Source organism: Rhinolophus ferrumequinum, chromosome 5, assembly GCF_004115265.2.
Source record: "Rhinolophus ferrumequinum isolate MPI-CBG mRhiFer1 chromosome 5, mRhiFer1_v1.p, whole genome shotgun sequence".
NCBI lineage: Eukaryota > Metazoa > Chordata > Mammalia > Chiroptera > Rhinolophidae > Rhinolophus > Rhinolophus ferrumequinum.
The window spans coordinates 26,449,920-26,469,389 of NC_046288.1; the positions used below are offsets into that span (position 1 = coordinate 26,449,920).

Consider the following 19,470-nt stretch of genomic DNA (forward strand, 5'->3'; position numbering starts at 1 on the left):
GAAAAGAAGAGACCAATAGCTGAACTCTGGCAATACACATACAGGAGTAAAAGTCAACAAAGAGATTGAGGGATTGCTGGCAGAACTGTAGAAAGAAATCCCAGGAGAGTGTGGTTCCATGTATTTAACAGAAGAAAGCATTTGACAGTGTCATAATCTGCTGAGAGTTTAAGTAGGAAGAGGACAGAGAATGGATCACTGGACTTTACAAGGAAGTCAATGGTTATGTTCATTTTTAGGGGCGTTTCAATGGAGACAAAAGATTGTTTGTAATGGTGTAGAAAGGGATTTGGAAACTAGGAAGTACAGAAAGCAAGTAGAGAAAATTCTTTCAAGGACTTTTGCTTTAAAGGAGATCAGAGAACTGTGGCAGCAGCTGAAAAAGGACAATGGGTCAAGGGAGAATTTCCTTAATGGGAGATAATAACAAGTTTGTGTGCTGATTATTCAGGAGAGGAGAAAGTAATTAAGGAAGGTGAAATGGAGCCTAACTACCATAGCAAAGACCTTGAGGAGGTAAGAGTGATGAAATCCTGTGCCTTAGCATAGAGGTTAGCCATATTCAATAATGGAGAGAATTAATTGAATCCAATAAGAGGAAAGTCAAGGTGTGAGTTCATATCCAGGTATGTTTTGGAAACTTGTTAGAAATGAGATGGGGTAGTGCTTTTCTGAGTAAAGGAAAAGGACATGGAATTTTAGGTTTAAAGAAAAAACGAGTGTGTGGTAATTGCCACAGTGAATGAAAAAGTAAAATGTTATTTTATGGTACAATAAAAGTGAGTTTCTCTTGGAACATAACTCCCATTTGCAACATTGTTTGTATGGATAATTATTTCAAATAATGCTATTTATAATAAAGTCCATATTTCCAGGAAATATAACCCTAGTGTTATTCAAATAAGTGGAGTATTCCCTTCACACAAAACTAATAATACTACACTAATGAAATTTTGCTAACAAAGCCCACCAAGTTGCTTATTACCTTCTTAAGAAAGAGATTATTATATTTAACACACTTTTTTTTTTAATTAAGGAACTAAAACTAAAACCCTATTAAACGAGGTTTAGTTTCTATTTTGGATGAAGAAATTTTCGATTTTTCAAATGAGGCTATTCCTTCACAGTAAGTCAGTTCGCCATTAAAGATCTCAAAAAGGTGAAAAACAATTCTTATTGTGCCCTAACATGGCTGAGACAGAGAAAGCACAAGATCTCTGGTATCTTTTGTCACCATATTTTCTGGAAAACACATTCAATATGAATGTTAGGGAACAAAATAATGTAAAATTTCCCTGAAAGATTTAATAAAAGATTCAAATTTACACATGGAGAGTTCAATTTATATTTGGAAAATTACTACTTTTTTTCCTTTATAACGAGTGTTATTAATAAACACAAAAGAAAATAAACTCAACATAGAATATTTCATAAATGGATGTAGATACTCTATGAAGAATATTATGTTATAATCTCATTTATTTAGAACTTGTCATCTATAGCTCTAGTTTATTTGAATCACTTTGTATATGTTAGTGTCCTGTCCTCTTCCTACAACCACCATAAAATTGTATGAACTGGTAGAAGTCTCCTTAACTCTCTACATTACATGTACACTCAGAATGCACAAAATCCAAGATAATCCACACATTCAATTAGGACTCTTAAATATAAAGAGTTGCTGCACTCAGGTTTCCTGGGTAGTAAACTCTGAGACAGGGATTAGCCTGCAGGAAACTTGCAACGGAGTGCTCTAGTTGTTAACATCTGGAGGGGAAGGGAAGGAATTGGACTAGGCAGAGGGAAAGGTTGGGCTGCAATATGTTCTCTCCAGGACCTCAGCTAAAATCACAGAAGCTCTAAAGCTAGGGTGACCCTTAGGATTTACCTCCAGTTGGGCAGAGGGGTTGAGACTTTTGCACCCCCATTAAGGCCAGATATGGGGCATAAATTGCCCCTGAGAAGGGGACATAATTGGAGCAAGGCAGCTGCTGCAAGTGCCAGTGCACTGGCAATCATCTTCGGCTTCATTCCCAGCACAGCAGCACTCTCAGCAGCTGGAGAAAAAGTCCTCCAGGGTACAGTCCACTACAAGACCAGAGATAATCGCATCCCCATTGTAAGACTGAGAAACTATAGGTATAAATGAAAGTTTCAGGACTGCCTTTGAAAACACAGAGTCAAATTAGTTTTCCCTATAGCTACAATATGCTGTGAGAATGCATGTGAGCAGAGGATTTCTTCAGCCTGAGTATGTGCTGACCAGAAGAGTCCAGAGAGGTCTTGATTAGCTGCTCAGAACTGAGGACTCTAATAGGCACAAGATTCCCTATGATCACATGAAAGAACTTGGATGGATTGTGACAGGTGCCACCTTTATCTTTGAGTACATTTAAAGGTCAGCGCAGCACTCTTGAATGAGAGGAGGTATTTGCAAATGATAGATCCAAATAAGGGGTTAATATCCAAAATATATAAAGAACTGATACCACTCAACACCAAAAAAACCCCCACACAATTCAAATAAAAAAAGGACAGAGGACCTGAATAGACATTTCTCCAAACAGGACATACACAGGGCCAACAGACACATGAAAAGGTGCTCAACATCCCTAATCATCAAGGAGATGCAAATTAAAGCCACAATGAGATACCACCTCACTTCTGTAAGAATGGTTATCATCAATAAATCAACAAACAAGTGCTGGCGAGGATGTGGAGAAAAGGGAACTCTCGTGCACTGTTAGTGGGATTGGAAATTAATGTAGTCACTATGGAAAACAGTATGGAGTTTCCTCAAAAAATTAAAAATAGAGCTGTCATACAATTCAGCAATTCCACTTCTGGGTTTTTATTTGAAGAAAACAAAAATACTATTCAAAAAGATACATACATCCCTATTTTCACTGCAGCATTGCCAGTAGCCAGATATGGACACAACCTAGATGTCCATCAATAGATGAATGGATAAAGAAGATCTAATACACATACACACACACACACACACACACACACACACAGGAATAGTATTCAGCAATAAAAAAGAATGAAATCTTGTCACTTGTGAGAGCATGGATGGACCTAGGGGGTATTATGCTAAGTGACATAAGTCATACAAAGACAAATACCATATGATCTCACTTATATGTGGACTCTACATAAATAAATAAGTACATAAATAAATAATAGTAATTCAAGCTATTAGCTATAAGTTTGAGGATGACGAGGCTATAAAGCCTTCTGAGCCCAGCATGAGTCCTCTCTCCCCAGGAATAGAGAACACTGAGGATTATCAGGGTAGCCCTCCTCTACCGAGGATCTAGAGAATATGACCTCAATGGTAACAGTAATGGTGACAGTGGTAGTAACAGTAATTATGCAGTAGAGATGGTAAAACCACTTATCAAGTAACAAATACTTTCTCTGTGCCAGGCATTGTATTAGGGACCTGAGTTGAATTACAAAAAGTACAATAATTTCTAAGCCTCCTGCTAATAAAGGGCAAAACCTAGATTTGGATACTTGTCTAATTCCAAAATATTCTTTTTGCTAGATATTAGGAGTAGGAATTGACAACTGGGTTGTTGCCCTTTGAGTTAAAACAATCAGGCTGAGAAGACCCTGAAACAGCTGCCATTTGGAAACATCACTGAGCAAGGTGACATGAGGGAAAACCTGGGCTTTGAACCAAAATGAATACCAGCTGGTCATAGCTAACTTGCAGGGTAAAGGATTAGAAACAAATGTGTGCAAAGCTCCTTGAATGGAGCTTGAACACAGGCTGGCTAGAATTTGGACAGAATTCAGTGAGTGGTATAATATGGGCACATACAAGGAAGAAAGGAAACCATCCTGAGCAGGAACAGAGGGACAAATGTATTTCTACTGACTCATACCTAAGACTTTCTGAAATGATAAAGTCCTAATCATTAGCATCAAAAAAAGTCTAAACATTTTTATAAAGGAAAGCAACAAATTAAGTGTTTAAAAAATTAGCAGAGGTTAATACAAACCAACTGTTAACACCCTCTTCTTCAAACTGTTGGATTCTTGTAGGGAAAAAACAGAGACAAGAGACAGACATTTTAAGTTGGTGCAAGAAGATCAAGAGGTAAGGCTGTTGCCCCAGGAGTAAGAGGTCCTAATCATTCTGGTTACATTATGAGGACACTAGAAATTTGGGTTTGCTGAGAGGGTAGACAGAGGTTGAAACACTTAAAGAAGTGAGAGCACCAACGGTCAACTTTGCATATTGATAGCACTGCCCAGGGATAATCCAGATCCAATAATCCCTTTCAATAGCCAAATTCAGCAGATCAAATTGTGCATGAATCACTCAGAAACATCTCATGTTTAAGAAGCTCTACATCTAAAAATACACTGACATATAATGGAGACAGTCCTAGACTGAATATGATGATTCTAGTCCTAGTGTCACTCACTACTCATGTGACTTTGGGCAACTAGCTTAACCACTTCATCCTCAGTATCATTTTCTGTAAAAACTGAGATAAATACACCTGCTGGTCTTTCTCACATGTTATTAATGAGGATTTTTTTAAATAATAAATCCAAATATCTCAGGAAACAATAAAATCCTGTACTCATATGTCATTCTAACAGTTATATCCCTAAAAAAATCAATTTTCTTTGACACTGCCACTCATAATCCGTACATTCAAGGAGTGTCCATTGTCGAGAGAAAAAAAGGATCATGAACAGACCAATCACCTTTTTGGCTCCAACTATTCACTTCTGAATTCTCCACACTATCAAACAAATCTTGTAGGGTTCTGACCTAGTGCTTTTACTCAATCTATATTATGACTCCAGAAAACAATGTTTTTCAAGACTCAACTCAGGTTCGCCTGCCTTCTTAGATGAACCCAGTCCAAAATGATCTCCTCTTATATGAACTCCAACATCCCTTACTATTGATATTAATTTAGTAATTAACGGTATTCTACTTTTTTACCTTTTGCAAGCTATGATGCACTTTTATCTCAGGCATAATTAAAATCTCCCCCTGCTATGTCTTATCACAACTAGACTGCCCTTGAATGGAGGAGAGCAGGCACTAGGCCTTTGACATATTTGCATTTCCCACACCACTAGGTGGTAGAAGGCTCTCTTAAACAACTAAATGTACCCCACTGCGGCTCCTTCGATCACTACACTTCTGTAAATCCGCCCTGCGTTCATTGTAGGACTCCCAGCCTTAAGTCACCACCCGTTGCAGATGAGCTAGGCCTCTCAAGTGCAGTCAGTCACAATAACATTCTTACTTGAGGTTATTCCAGGACTCACTTCACTTCTCATGGCTCTGTCTGTGTTGTAGCCCTCTGCACAGTTAAGATTGTAGGGTTACACAGGATCATTGAGCTTGCTTGCATCATTATTATCTCTCCTTCTGCCCTCCAGAAAGGAGCTCTCAAGGCAGGAAGTCTGGCCTGAGCAACAAATATTGCCATAAAATTCAAATATTCATGCCATTTCTTTCAATATTTGGTTTACCCAGATGGTTAAGAAGCAAGCACTTTTTGCCCACTCTTTTTTGCTCCATAAGTAGGAAAAGTAGAGCATAGACAAGTTGGCAGCTAAGGTTCTTTAATGAGAGTAAGCAGGCGAAAGTACAAGTCCATGGTCTTGGCATTTGCCTCCTCGTGCCCAGTTTTTTCTAGCCCATGTCCAATAGGACTACCCACTAGGCACATGTGGTCGTTAAGCATTTGAAATGTGGCTACTATGACTGAAAACCTGACCTATTACTTTTATTTAATTTTAATGCATTAAATTTATAAACTGAAGAAGGTAAAATAGGTTTTCATTAAACACGGCTTTATTGTTTTACCAGGGCTACTTTTCACTTTACGTGCTGAAAATTTAGCATTCAAATTGAGGTGTGCTGTAACTATATAATGTACTGAGTTTTGAAGATTTAGTAATGAGGAAAAAAATATAAAATAGCTCTTTAATAATTTTCATATCAATTATATGTTGAAATATTTGGACATAGTGAAGTACATAAATATATTATTAAACTTAATTTTATCTGTTTCTATTTTACTTCCTTAATGTGGCTACCGGAAAATTTTAAACGAAATATATGGTTTGTATTATATTTCTATTGAACAGAGCTATTCTAGTCTATCACCTAGTGTGCTGTAAAGTGTTAAATATTAGCTAAGAATTATATACACTATTTCATTTCATGCTCATCACAGATTCTTGAGGTTATTATCCATTGTATATATGATGAAACTGAGGTATACCAACATTAAATGACTTGTTCAGTATCCACGGCTCGTGAGTGATGGAGTTGGGATTCATAGTTAGATCTGACTCACACCAAAGTCCATATTGAATAACTGATTGATTGGGATACTCACCTCCCTTGAATTATAAAAGTTTTGATCAAATATGCTCAGATTTTTTTTTTAATACAACCTAAATCACCTAGCCAATTACAAACATTGGGAAAATTCAGGCAGAAGTTGGGCAAAATCCAGTCTTAGTCATTTCCAAAAAATAATCCAAATTAGGCCAGCCAAGAGTCTGATGATGGTAAAACAATGAAAGACAACTGACAGGGTCACAGAGCAAACAAATCTCAAATTAGGCACTGGTTTAAAGATTTGCCAAAGCACTATCATGAACATGTGCCAAAACAATGAATAGAAATTGTTCATTTCTCATAGTGTCATCATTTTATTCCTGAAGGAATTTTTCCAAGCAATTCAAAGCCTTAGTCAATTGGCCTTCATCAATATAACAGGGAGATTATTGGGGTATTTCTTGAAGGTGAAGAATTGCTCCACAGGAGGCTAATTATTAGAAACTTGAATTTATACTCACTGCACATTAATTTCTGTATCTCACCAGACTCTCAAACTGCCTTTAAAAAATAATAGTGACAATGAAATCCCACCAGATTTTCTGATGCTGCTTCAGAGACACATTAGCATCTAGAAATGGAATATGATTCTGTCATTCATTTTTTAAATCTAAATATTTTACAACTATATTAGCTCTACAGCTATTCGAAGGTAAGAATAAGTCTGATAAATGAGGCTGGCTTTATAGTTCATCAAGTCATTGGAAGTGCTGATTCTCCAGGTTAATTTCATGAGTAAATAATAGTGTCTGGAACTCTGTAGGTGAGCTCTTTGAATTATTGGTCAGCACTGAAGAAGCTCAAAGAAACCCCTCTGAACTTAACTTTTTTCCCAATTACAAATACACACACACAGTAAGTGAAATAAGTCAGACAGAACAAGTCAAAAACCATATGACTTCACTGATATGTGGGATATAAAACTGAAAGCAACAAAGGAACAAGACAAACAAATAAAGAAACAAAAACTCAAATACAGATAATAGTTCAGTGTTTACCAGAGGGGAGTGGGGAGGTAGTAGAAGAGGGTAAAGGGGATCAAATATATGGTGATGGAAGGAAAACTGACTCTGGGTGGTGAACACACAATGTGATATATAGATGATGTACTACAGAATTGTATACTTGAAACCAATGTAATTTTAGTATCCATTGTCACCCCAATAAGTTTTAATCAAAAAAATAAAAAACAGAAGGAAAAAACACACACAGAAATGCACACACATACACACATTTGCATGTATATCTTTGACTATATGTGTACTTTTGCTTGTATGGATTGCACTTTGCATTAAGACAAAAATATTTCTATGGAATGAATCAGATGTACCACTTGAAATCGGGTTACACGTCACTTTATATAGTGACACTACGTGAGAATGGATTTTTTTTTTTCGTGGTCAGTGCTCGCTCTATCTAAACAGAAGAAAGGAACAGCTCCTAACTGTTTTGTGTGGATTGAAATTGATTTTGCTCCTGAAATCTGGAGTGTACCTACCTAGATATCTGGTGTGTGTCCCTTTCTGAAATGCTTAGCTAGTTGTCAATTAAAGTGTAAATCAAACATATAGTTAAGGTACATTCCCTCACAAGAGTTATTTACATTTTGATAAGAAATTCTTGAAGCCTGAAAAGATTCATGACACATGGGAATGAATATGTAAGAGTATACATTTCACAGACAGGTGTTGGGGAGAAAAATAAGGAAACAGATCTACTTCCTCAAACGTTTCATTTTGTCTGCTACTACCTACTCACAGTGCCAGTCTGGCTCATAGGAGTACCACCTAGCTGGAAATTTACATGTAAGTTTTACCCTCCAACCAGTTTTCCTCCCACTTTCCTTCCTGCAACAGATATTTATGGAGAATACCAACCATTCATTACCTATGCCAGGCCCACGTAAATACATACCTTTTAGATGTAACAGGTGGTGTGTGTAAGCATAAGGAATAGTCAGAATTAGATAACTTTAAGCCCTTTAAATGTAATGGCAGAGACAGGAAAAAGTAGATGTCCAAAGCTCTTCTTTCTGAGACTTTCCCAAATATCAGTGACCTAAAGCTGGAATCTTTCAGCTGTCTTTGAAGCCACTGCTGCTTGTTTTGCTCCTGGAGCTTTCCCCAGCTGCTGTCACATCTGTTTGAGATCTCAGTAAGCTTGGCTGCTCTAATGCCTTGGTATCTGTTATATTAACTCCTGCTGGAACCTGGCACCTCAACTCTTCTATCAACCCAGATCATCATCATTACCATCCAGGCTGACCTTGGTCCCAGCCAGTGGCTCTCATGTGGACTCCCTATTAGAGGCATATTTTAGGCAGCAGTCACAAACTACTCTCCACAGCTGTGGGGAGAGGTGACGAGCAGCTGAGCTCAGTCATATGTTATCAAAGCCTCCGATTTCTGGTTTGATCTTTACCAAGATCTGTAACACAAACAGGTCTCTGTTCACATGGCAACTGGTGCTTACTAACTCAGTTCCCCCATTTTCATTTGAACATCTTGCTGCCTATATATTAATGCTCTCTAACAAAATCAAAGGTCAAAGTAAAAATAGGCACTTTGTAATAGAGAACATTTTTCCATTACCCTATTGGCTCATTCCAGAGCCCCACACTTTTACAAGGCTTTTATTTGTACCTCTGTGGAGGGCATCATTAGATCATTTTCTATTAGTTCCTTCTGGGCTTGGAATAGCAAATTTTTAGAGGGACCACAAGGTAAAATAACTATGTGTTCCACATTAACTTTATTAGATAAATATTTAACATGCTAAACATGTATCATGAGCAATTCAACTACACTTCAGCAATGAATGTCAAAAATAGTCTTATTTTTCTTGTTTTTTTAATGGCTCTTAAAAAGAATGGGTCTGGTTAAAGAAAAATTTGAAACAATTGTGAACAAGAGAATTCTGAAAACCTAGAGAAAGTGAAAGAAGTCAGACATGTAGAATGGGATGAGAAAACAAAATCATTCAGAGCTTGAACACCTGACATGGGAAAGAATGGTGAACTTGATTCTTTAGGGAATGAGAAGCCCACGTGGGATTTAAGAGTAAGAATGGAAATTCCAGAACCTCAGAAAGGATCACGTTAACAGTGGCAGTAGGCAGAAATGGAACAGATGGACTGCTTACAGGGAAAAGTGTTTCAATAGAGAGTCATTCAGGTAGAGTAGGGCAGTGGTGGGGGAGAGAAAAAAAGCTGCAAATATAAAGTGAAGCAGCAAGATTTGGCAATCAATGCAACAAATAAAGGGCAGAGATATATAAAGCTCTCACTGAGATTTGGGGTTTGGATGTCAGAGAGAATGACTGAAACTCAAAGCTGCTGCCTCCTGTGAAATACTATTAAGGAGATAATTACAGTGGAAAGGGCGTGAACAAGAAAAAAAATAATATCCTGGTTCCAAACATTACCAGACTGACCATCACCAGACCTTATAGGCACATCAAAAATAGACCAGAAGGCATTCCAAGTTAAAGAAATCTACAGTTTCAAATACATGAGAAAAATATGACCAAAGTATGATCAAAACAAAATCAAACAGGCATATCAGGCAATGACACCAGGCAAGAGATTAAGTTAAAAATTTAGCCACTGATTGATCCAGTTTTCCACATTTTATTTTGGAATAAAATGAGCCATAAACAAAAATTAGTAAAAAGATACTCATGCAGCATGGCACTATAAACAGGACTAGTCTAAGAGTTGGGTAACCTGGGTAACCTGACATTACCTCACCCAACGTAATTTCTACTTCAGTAGCTGTTGCTTCTCAGTCTTCATTCCTAGCTATTCCCTCTGCTCAAAATTAATTTTGGAGGGCCCCAGGACTTAGCCCTCAGTCTTTTCTATCTGTTCTACCTCCTTAAGAGATCCTATCTTGTTCCATGGTTTCAAATAACATCAATATGCAGTTGATTCCCAAATTTTTATCTCTAGCACTGACCTCCTCATTCAGCTCCAGACTCATAATCCAATAGCCCGACAGTCCACTGGGCATCTCTATGAGGATATCTTACAGGCATCTCATAGTTCATGCATCCAGAACAGAATTCTTGACTTTTTCCCCAGCCAACCTATTCTTTCCCCAGTGCCCTCATCTCAGTTTACCAGCATCACCATCAACCTAGATAATAAAGCAGAAAACTAGGAGGCAACCTCATTCCTCTCTTTGCCTCACTCTTGGTATTTAAAATATTCTTATAATCACCCTCTTCTTTCAAATCCACATTTACCACTTTCGTCTACAATATCATCAACTTTCACTTGACTGTAATAGCCTAAGTGATTCTCCTTCTACCAGAATGATCTTTCAAAAATAGACATCAGATCTTGCCACTCTCATGCCATGTATATGTATACATATATATGCTATTATAATATGCAATAAATGTAAGTATAAATATAAAGATATTTCCACAGAACTTAGAATAAACAACAAACGACTCACCAAAACCCAAAAGCTCTTTGTGATCTGGCCCCTCCCACCTCTTCAACCTCATCTGGTTACTCATACACTCTAGTGACTCTGGCTTTATTTCTGTTTTTCCGGCATGGCAGACTTCAGTCTTTACAGTCGCCGTTCCTCTCCTTTAAATGTTTTGCCTCATATCTTTGTAAGCCTGCCTTCTCCTTTTTATTTAGGTCACAGTTTAAATGTCACCTCAAATGTACTTCCTTAAACACCAACTCTAAAGTGCCCGGTCCTCAACTACAATCACTCTATTGATCCCACAGTTTCCTCATTTTCTTGGCTCCCATCAGTATCTGAAATCTTGTTTTCTTAGTTATTTATTTTCACTCTCTCTGCTCTTAAATATACACCCCATGAGAAGGGAGGACTCATGTTTTACATGTTCACTACTGTATCCCCAGGACCTAGAAAGTGCTTTGCACATAGTAGATGCCCAATAAATATTTGTTCCTTAATCAATTTGGAACTCAGTTTCTTCATTTGCAAAATAAAAAGGATTTATTAGATGACCCTCAAATTTCTTTCCAGCTCTATTATTTATTCTAAATAAAATTGCATATATAATGGGTAAAGTTTAATAGATGGACTCCCAGGTTAGCACAATGTAGACATTTAATTAGTGTTTGCAAAATAAATAAAATTATTTTCAAGCTATTCCTTTGCACATATGCAAAGATGTAGTCACCAGAGCCTCTGACATACTGTTCCTCTATATGCTAAAGAGAGGTTTGATTTGTGTCCCATTAATCTAATCTCTCCTAATTCTCCAGAGCAAATGCCACCTCAGGCAAAATCTCACAAACACAAGACACTGAGAGCTGACATCCAGCTGGTATGTACTAGTACTGCCATATTCATTGTTAACAGGTATCATCTTACTACTCTCCAATCCAAAGCTTTATTGAAGCATGTAAATTCTCAGCACTTTCACCGTTAATATTATGTTAGGCAACAATGGACAATCAAGGACCAAAAAGAGTGCATGCAGTATATTAAACATATTTGTTTATAAGCATACTTGACAATAAAATTGGCACATAGCCTTTCCCAAAAGTTGTTCTTCGATTCCTCATTGATTGATTTGGAGTTTGTGCATTTTATTTTTCTTTTGTTTTGTATTTTTCTGAATTGAACTTTGATGAGCCTGTTCTGCCTCCTGGAAATACTTTCCCCAATGACTACACAGTTAGTAGTGTAACATGTATTTGTCGAAGCTACAACCGAGATGCACTTGAAAAAGTGATTTAAAGATGTTATTGCTGCTATTTGTTTATGCTTTTACTAAGGAAAGCCTGGGTGTCACATGGATTTCTGCCATATCAAGAATTACTTTGTCTTTAAAGGGTTCAAATGATATAGCTGCATAATGGACCATTTTTTTGTGATCTTTTCTCAGTTTCTCGAGAGACACTGGAAACAAAAAGACTGAGCAATACTTAGGCTCAGCTTTTCAGTACAGCAATGCGTCAGCTTTATAATTATTTTAAAGTTTCAGAACAATTTGTCTTTATTCCATTACAATAGCTTAACCATTAATTAGTGTTCACTGGCCACTTTCCACCTCTCTAAAATCTCATCATAAGTAAAAATTACATTTCATAATGAAATTTCTACTTAAATATCTGGACTTATTAATATAAAACAGAGAATGGATATTTAATATCATGGAAGCTGTTCAATTTTTTAAATGAAACTTAAAGTTTTAAGTTCTCAATACTCTCTATTCAAGCCCAGAAAATATTTTCAAAATTACTCATATTCACGGTTTCCTTTTGATATTATTTCCTGGGGCACTACACAAATATAAGGTATCACCTTCCACTGTAATGAACTATCTGTCTTATCATCCTCAGTAGACTGTGAGTTTTTGGGGAGAAGGTTTATGCTCTGTGTCCCCTGTAGTGCACAGTAACTTGCACACGATAGGCACTCAATTTGAATGAAAGTATGAATTTCACGATACTCTTCTTTTACTTGGCAAGCAAAAATCAATGAGACTGCTTTAATAAGTTTTTTCTCCAGCTGTGACATTCAAGAAATTTGGCCAAACCCACTTCCCTAATGGGTATTCCTATTCATATCTCTGGAATTGCTGTTATTAAAGGCAGCAATAACTTCAGAAACATCGGAAACAAATTAGAATAAGGCCAAAAACTCAGATGAAGATTAGATCCATCGGTTTACATTTTTTTCTGAAAAAACTTTCCTTGGTTTAAAATAAGTAACCTATGAGGAAGGCCCCAAACTGGCCAATTTCCCCAACAGTTTAAGTTAGCATCTAACTAGATGGCTCACAATCTCTTCAGACAAGTGTCAACTCCCTGGCCCAGCAGCAGACCCAACATGTTCTTCTATCATGAAATATCAGTGGAGCTACCCAAAGTGTTCCTTTTATAATGTTAAGAGAATAAAGCAGGATCCATTCTAAATAGAATACATAATACGAATTTAGTTAGCCAAACAAAACATTTGTGCATTTCTATGCATAGAGTACAGACTAGAGAGATATACACCAATATGTTAATAATAATTATCTCTAGGTGGGAAAATATCAGTGATTTTTATTTGCTTCTTATGTTTTTGGTTTTTTTCCAAAAATATATTTGTAAATTTTGTAGATTTGTAGAGTATTTGTAAATAAACATACATGCTTTTTGTAAAAATTAAAATGCATGCATAAGTCATCTCTAATGTGATATCCAAATTTTAAAAAACAGATATGTGTGTATATTTGCATAGTATGTAAGTTTGGAGAACATAATTCAAAAAAGTTAAACCATTTTCTGAATTATTTTCTAGGCACTTTAACATAAATCTCAGCCCCTATGATACACACACACACACACACACACACACACACACTTTCAGTCTATATAATCAATCACTTTTCAGGTTGACTATTACTAACCTTTTTTACACATGAACAAACTGATAATCTTGTCCAATTTCATACCACATTTTAGTAGCAAAATCCAGCCAGAACTCTCTCAAAATCCTTCTCTGTCCTTTTTCTACTACCTCTTGTCCCTTGTACTATTGGATGCCTATTAGTGTGATGATATATAGACCAAAAGTTAGTTGCAAAGAGACATTTCACCTGGCAGTTTTCTTGCTGTTTAACATTTTGTTCATGTTTCCTTTACAGGTTCTACCTTAAGGACTATGACCTTTCTGATTTACTCCTCCCCCAAAATCTGAACTGTGGCATAATCCACACAGCCAATTAGTTAGAGATTATTAATTTATTTAGTAAAAGTTAAATTTAAATAAAACTTATTTAATAAAATTCTGAATTCAGTTGAATTACTAACTTGAATTCCTTATCAGTTAACAAAATAACGCTTTCACACCTATTGCAAGTCTACTTCTAGTTACCCCTTCCTTCGACTTCCAGCTCTAGTAAATCTTCCATTAAATGTGTATTTAGTATCTGTGAAATTAAGATTTTTTTCTTTCCATCTAGCCACAAGTTAATCCCTGATTTGGACATTAAGACTCTACTCTTCACAGCCTCTCATATCCTAACTCATTATTTCCCTGAGTTTTTCCCAATGAATGTCTTGGTTTTGAATCTCCCTTTGCCATTGTAACAAAGAAAAGTACTTGAGAGATTCTGTCCTTCCTCAGGCTTTTTCTGTTAATTATTATATGACATCCCTCTTTTACTAGGTACTTACTCCTTCTTCTAAATATTTCTACCACTATTTCTCTAAATCAGCTTTCACTTTCTTTTTATCATTTACTCTCTTCTCTCCCACATGTATGGTCTAAAATTTCTAATCTCTAGGATGATTTCACCCTTTACCACTTCCCTGCCCATCAGTGTATACCCACTCACATTCCTACAGCAGTTTGCACAGGTTACGACAGGCTACTGCTCTGATTCTCATGGTGGGGGGCTAACTCTCAGAATGAGTGGCAGACTATATCAAAACTGTAGAACCATCTATCTACCATCATTTCTCAAATACCATGTAATATTAAATTCAGTCCATAAAAATGAAAAAAATCATGAACATAATAAAGGAAAAATGAAAAGAAAAATCATGAACATAATAAAGGACAAACTAAACACAATTTTGTAGGAACTAGTAATCATTCTCAGCAGATTTGTTACTCTTTCTACAGGTTTGTGATATGCAACCTAATTTAAATTACCTTGCATTTTCTTTAGGTTTCCAAGAGTAGTGAATCAGATTCACCAACTAATTAGGCAAAAGTGACTTAGAAATGCTTTTTTTTAATTGCAGAAAATCAAGAACAGTAAGTAACTACTTTTGAGACAGGATAGTTAGTATGTTGCTAGGTAGACAGGGGGGTCCCTGGTAGAATAAACAAACAAGCAACCATATCCTAAAACCCCAGGTCCTGGAATGTCTCCTTCACTCCAGGACAGGGATAGGAGAATACGCCTTGAGGTTAATAGATAATCTCAAATCCCTTCTGGTCAGAAAAAGGAGCAGATCTCATAGATAGGAATCCGTTGGTTCCTTAATCCCTTCAGGATCAGCAAACAGGATGAATCTAATACAAGAATTCCATTAGAAGGCTCCAGCCCCCCAACCCAAACAGGCAAGGGAAAATATAAAAGTAAGAGCTTTTGCCTCAGTCACTGGACACCCCCTTTCGGGACCTTCTCCCGCTGGGAGCTGCAACCTCCTCTCCTGCCTCTAATAAACTATCTTCCTTTACAACTTTTTGCCTCTCCCTGGCTCATGTGTGCTTTCTTTAGCTTCGTGACACAGGATCCCGGCCCACACCCAGAAACTGCCGGCAGATCCAACATCATTTACATCATTTGGGGACTCACAGGAAAATATTCCTACTTTATTTTCACTTCACAAATGTTGAAGAGAAATGTAATAACAAACAAATAACAAGACAAATCAAAAAATCCACTGTGAAATAAAGAAGAAATGACCAAAAAAATAATAGCATTATTTCCTAAAGTTGGGGAAAGTGGGTGGCAGAGCGAGAAAGGAGAAAATCTTTTTATAAAAAAGAGGAATGATGTGGCGTATTCTTTAGCTCTTAATCAAAAGAGCTAAAGAAATTTTCAAAGGCTTTTGAATAACTTAGAGGAGGAAATACCCTTAAAATACATCTTCAATGCAAAATATGAAGAAAAGATATTTTTATAGCAACTCTCCATTAATTTAAGATACAGACATATGTCTATATTTATACATGTAAAATGGATTAAAAATTAAATAGCACATGGAACTATCATTTATAAAGTGGATTTAAAATTTTATTTGATTTAATTAGAGAAATGCAAATTTAAAACTACAATGAAATATAGCAACTCTCCATTAATTTAAGATACAAACATGTCTATATTTATACATATAAGATGGATTAAAAGTTAAACAGCACATGGAAATATCATTTATAAAGTGGATTTAAAATTTTTATTTGGTTTAATTAGGGAAATGCAAATTTAAAACTACAATGAAATACCACTACACAACCACATGAACAGCTAAAATTCGAAAGACTAATAATACCAAACAAAGGTTTGCAAGGATGTGGAACCAGAATTCTCAAACATTGCCAGAGATATGCAAAGTAGTACAGTCATTTAGGAAAACAATTTGGGAGTTTCTTATAAAGTAACCATACAACCTAGTAATCCCATGACTAAAAATAAAAACTTATGTCCACACAAAGACTTGTATATGAATATTCATAGCAGTTTTATTAATAATATTTACTCTATTTCTGCCACAAGTGAAATGCAATTCTGACACTAAATACCCAGAGTTAGAATCAGACTCCATACATAGGTTTAAGGGTTTAGTCATCCATAAGATTGCCCTCATTTCAGATACCAGCTGCAAGTCCTGGGGCTACCCACACTTATTGAAGCAGGTACCTGCTGGGACTCCCATAGTGGATGTCTCACTGAATCCGGTCCTTACCTTTCCTTGACCTACCTATATCTTAACAATAGATCATCCCCCTGAGGCTTGAGCTAGGTAAGTCCCCTGTCCCATCCACTTCCCTCTCTTAGAAAATTACCCTGAAACTTAGTGATTACTACCCTTAGGCATATTGATCACAATCTCAATGGTCTAGCATTCTTTCCAGGCTACTCCCACCATTTTTCCTGAGTTGCTCATGCCCTGTTGCCAGAGGGAAGGCTCCATGCAGACCCGCAGCCTTTAGGGGACCACCAAGATTTTCCCTTAAATACCCCAAGGCGGTCTGAGAAAGTTAAGGCAGTTTTTCAAGGTGTTAATCGGCTGCTGCCTTCTCAGACCACTGGTGCTCTGAAAATAAATGCTTATTCTCAATAGCCCAACTCCTGTGTCAGTCTATTGGCTTAGTGAGGCAGGCAGCAGGAGCCCTGGACTCGGTTGCTCTCCAGTTTCATTATGACAAGTGAAGATGAATTCAGAGGTTCCTATGAACTCCCCAGGTCCTCTAATGCATGAGAACTCATAGAGTTCATTGAAAGTGTTTCACTTATGAGTACAGTTTTATTATAAAGAATATAATTCAGGAACAGTTAAACATAAGAGATACAAATGGCAAGGTCTGGCAGGGTCCTAGACAGGGAGTTTCCATGCCCTTTCCCTGTGGAATTTGGGAACATCACCCTCCAGGCACATCAATGTGTTTACCAACCCAGAAGTTACACCAAATCTTAGTGTCCAGAGTTTTTATAGGAGTTTCATGTTGTCATGAGTGATTAAATATTGGCCATGTGATTGAACTCAATTTCCAGCCCCACTCCTGTCCTTGAAGGTTGGAAGCTAAAAGTTCCAACCCTGTAATCATGCCCTAGTCCTTATTGCTGACCAGAACCATCTTGATGCTATCTTGGGTACCGCCCCCACAACACAAGTCACCTCATTCACATAACAAAGACACTCCAATCACACAAGAAATTCCAGAATTTTTTAATCTCTGTACCAGGAATTGGGGACAAAGGTCACAAACATTCTCCATTATACCAAATACCTAAAACCTGAAAACAACCCAAATGCCCATCAATCAAGAAATGGATAAATAAATTGTGGTATATCACACAGCAATAAAAAAAGAACTATTCATAAATGTAACAATAGGATAAATCTTAAAAACATGGTTAATGAAGAAAGGCAGACACATGATTATATATTCTATGATTCATTTATATGAAATTCTAGAAAATAGTAACTGCTTTTACTTCACAAATATTAAAGAGAAATGTAAAAACAAACAAAAGACAATTTCCATTGTGGGAAATAGGAGAATGAAAAACAGTACAGCCACTTTGGAAAACAGCTTGGTAGTTTCTTATAAAGATACCATAAAACCCAGTAATTCCTAAGTATTCATCAATGGATGAATGGATAAAGAGGTTGTCCCATACACACACACACACACACACACACACACATATGTGTATATATATGTGTGTGTGTGTGTGTGTATATATATATAATATAATATATAACATATATTATATATTATGTAATATATATTGTAATATATAATACATATATATAAAACATATATATATATATTTCAGCCATGAAAAACAAGGAAATTCTGCAGTTACCTGAGGCAGGGGGGTGGGAAGAAGGGGAATTGAATTGGATGAAAATCATCAAAAGGTACAAACTTCCAGTTACAAGATACATAAGTACTAGGAATATAATGTACAACATGACGACCATAGTTAACACTGCTGCATGATATATATGAAATTGAAAAAAATTAAAATTAAGAAAATCTCCGATGATAATTAAGTTCATTTTGTTTTTAATTATTTTGTTATTGTTTACTGATATAAAATCTGTTTGGAGCAAGTGAAAAAGAACTTTACTATTATTGACCATTTTTATTCAGCCCAACAATCAGACATCTCTAAAGAACATAAAAAGAAATCTTTGGTCTACTCATATTTAAATGTCATTCAGGTGATAATGATGGGAGTTGCTAATTGTCCCCAATAATAAGAGCCCTGGAACACTTTGTTCAATTTCAAGTCCCTCATTACTAGATATTTGCAAACTTCTATAAAAAGCAGTCAGAAGGGCTAAAGGCTAAAGTGATTCATTCATAGGAAAAGGTCAAAAGAACATCAAGAAAGGCAAAAAATTAATCCTCATTAATCTAGTCTCAGATTATTCAAAATCAGGGCTTTGTGAAAGTCATGGAAAACCTGCACTTTGACAGTCTAGGCATTAATGATTTTGCATTAAATGATGATCAAGGGTTACTGGTACGGTTCAGATGGATAATTGTTAAAAGGCAAGATAGTCCATTCTGAATAATTTTGGGGCAGAATAATAAATTAATTATATCTTGGTATGTTTGTTCCTCAATTTTGTACATACCAAAAAAAACCCCAAAATCCCTTATATTTTATTCACTTCAGTCAGGGATGATCTGATGTCTAGAAAACTGATTAATGCTAAGCACATTCAAAATTGGCTAATGTATAAAACATAATGGTAAGATTTACATTTACAATAAGATTTTCAAATAATTGAAATATATCTGAGATGTGTGTGTGTGTGTGTGTGTAGATGTTAACACCTTATCATATATATGTATACGATAAGGTGCTAATATCAGGGTTAATATCCAAAATTCATA

General features: G+C 36.3%; 1 pseudogene; it reads left to right on the forward strand.

Moving 5' to 3' along the window:
- The first annotated feature begins 1,939 nt into the window (after positions 1-1,939).
- Positions 1,940-19,470, forward strand: part of LOC117022065 (protein N-terminal asparagine amidohydrolase-like) — a 77,603-nt pseudogene continuing 60,072 nt past the window's right edge.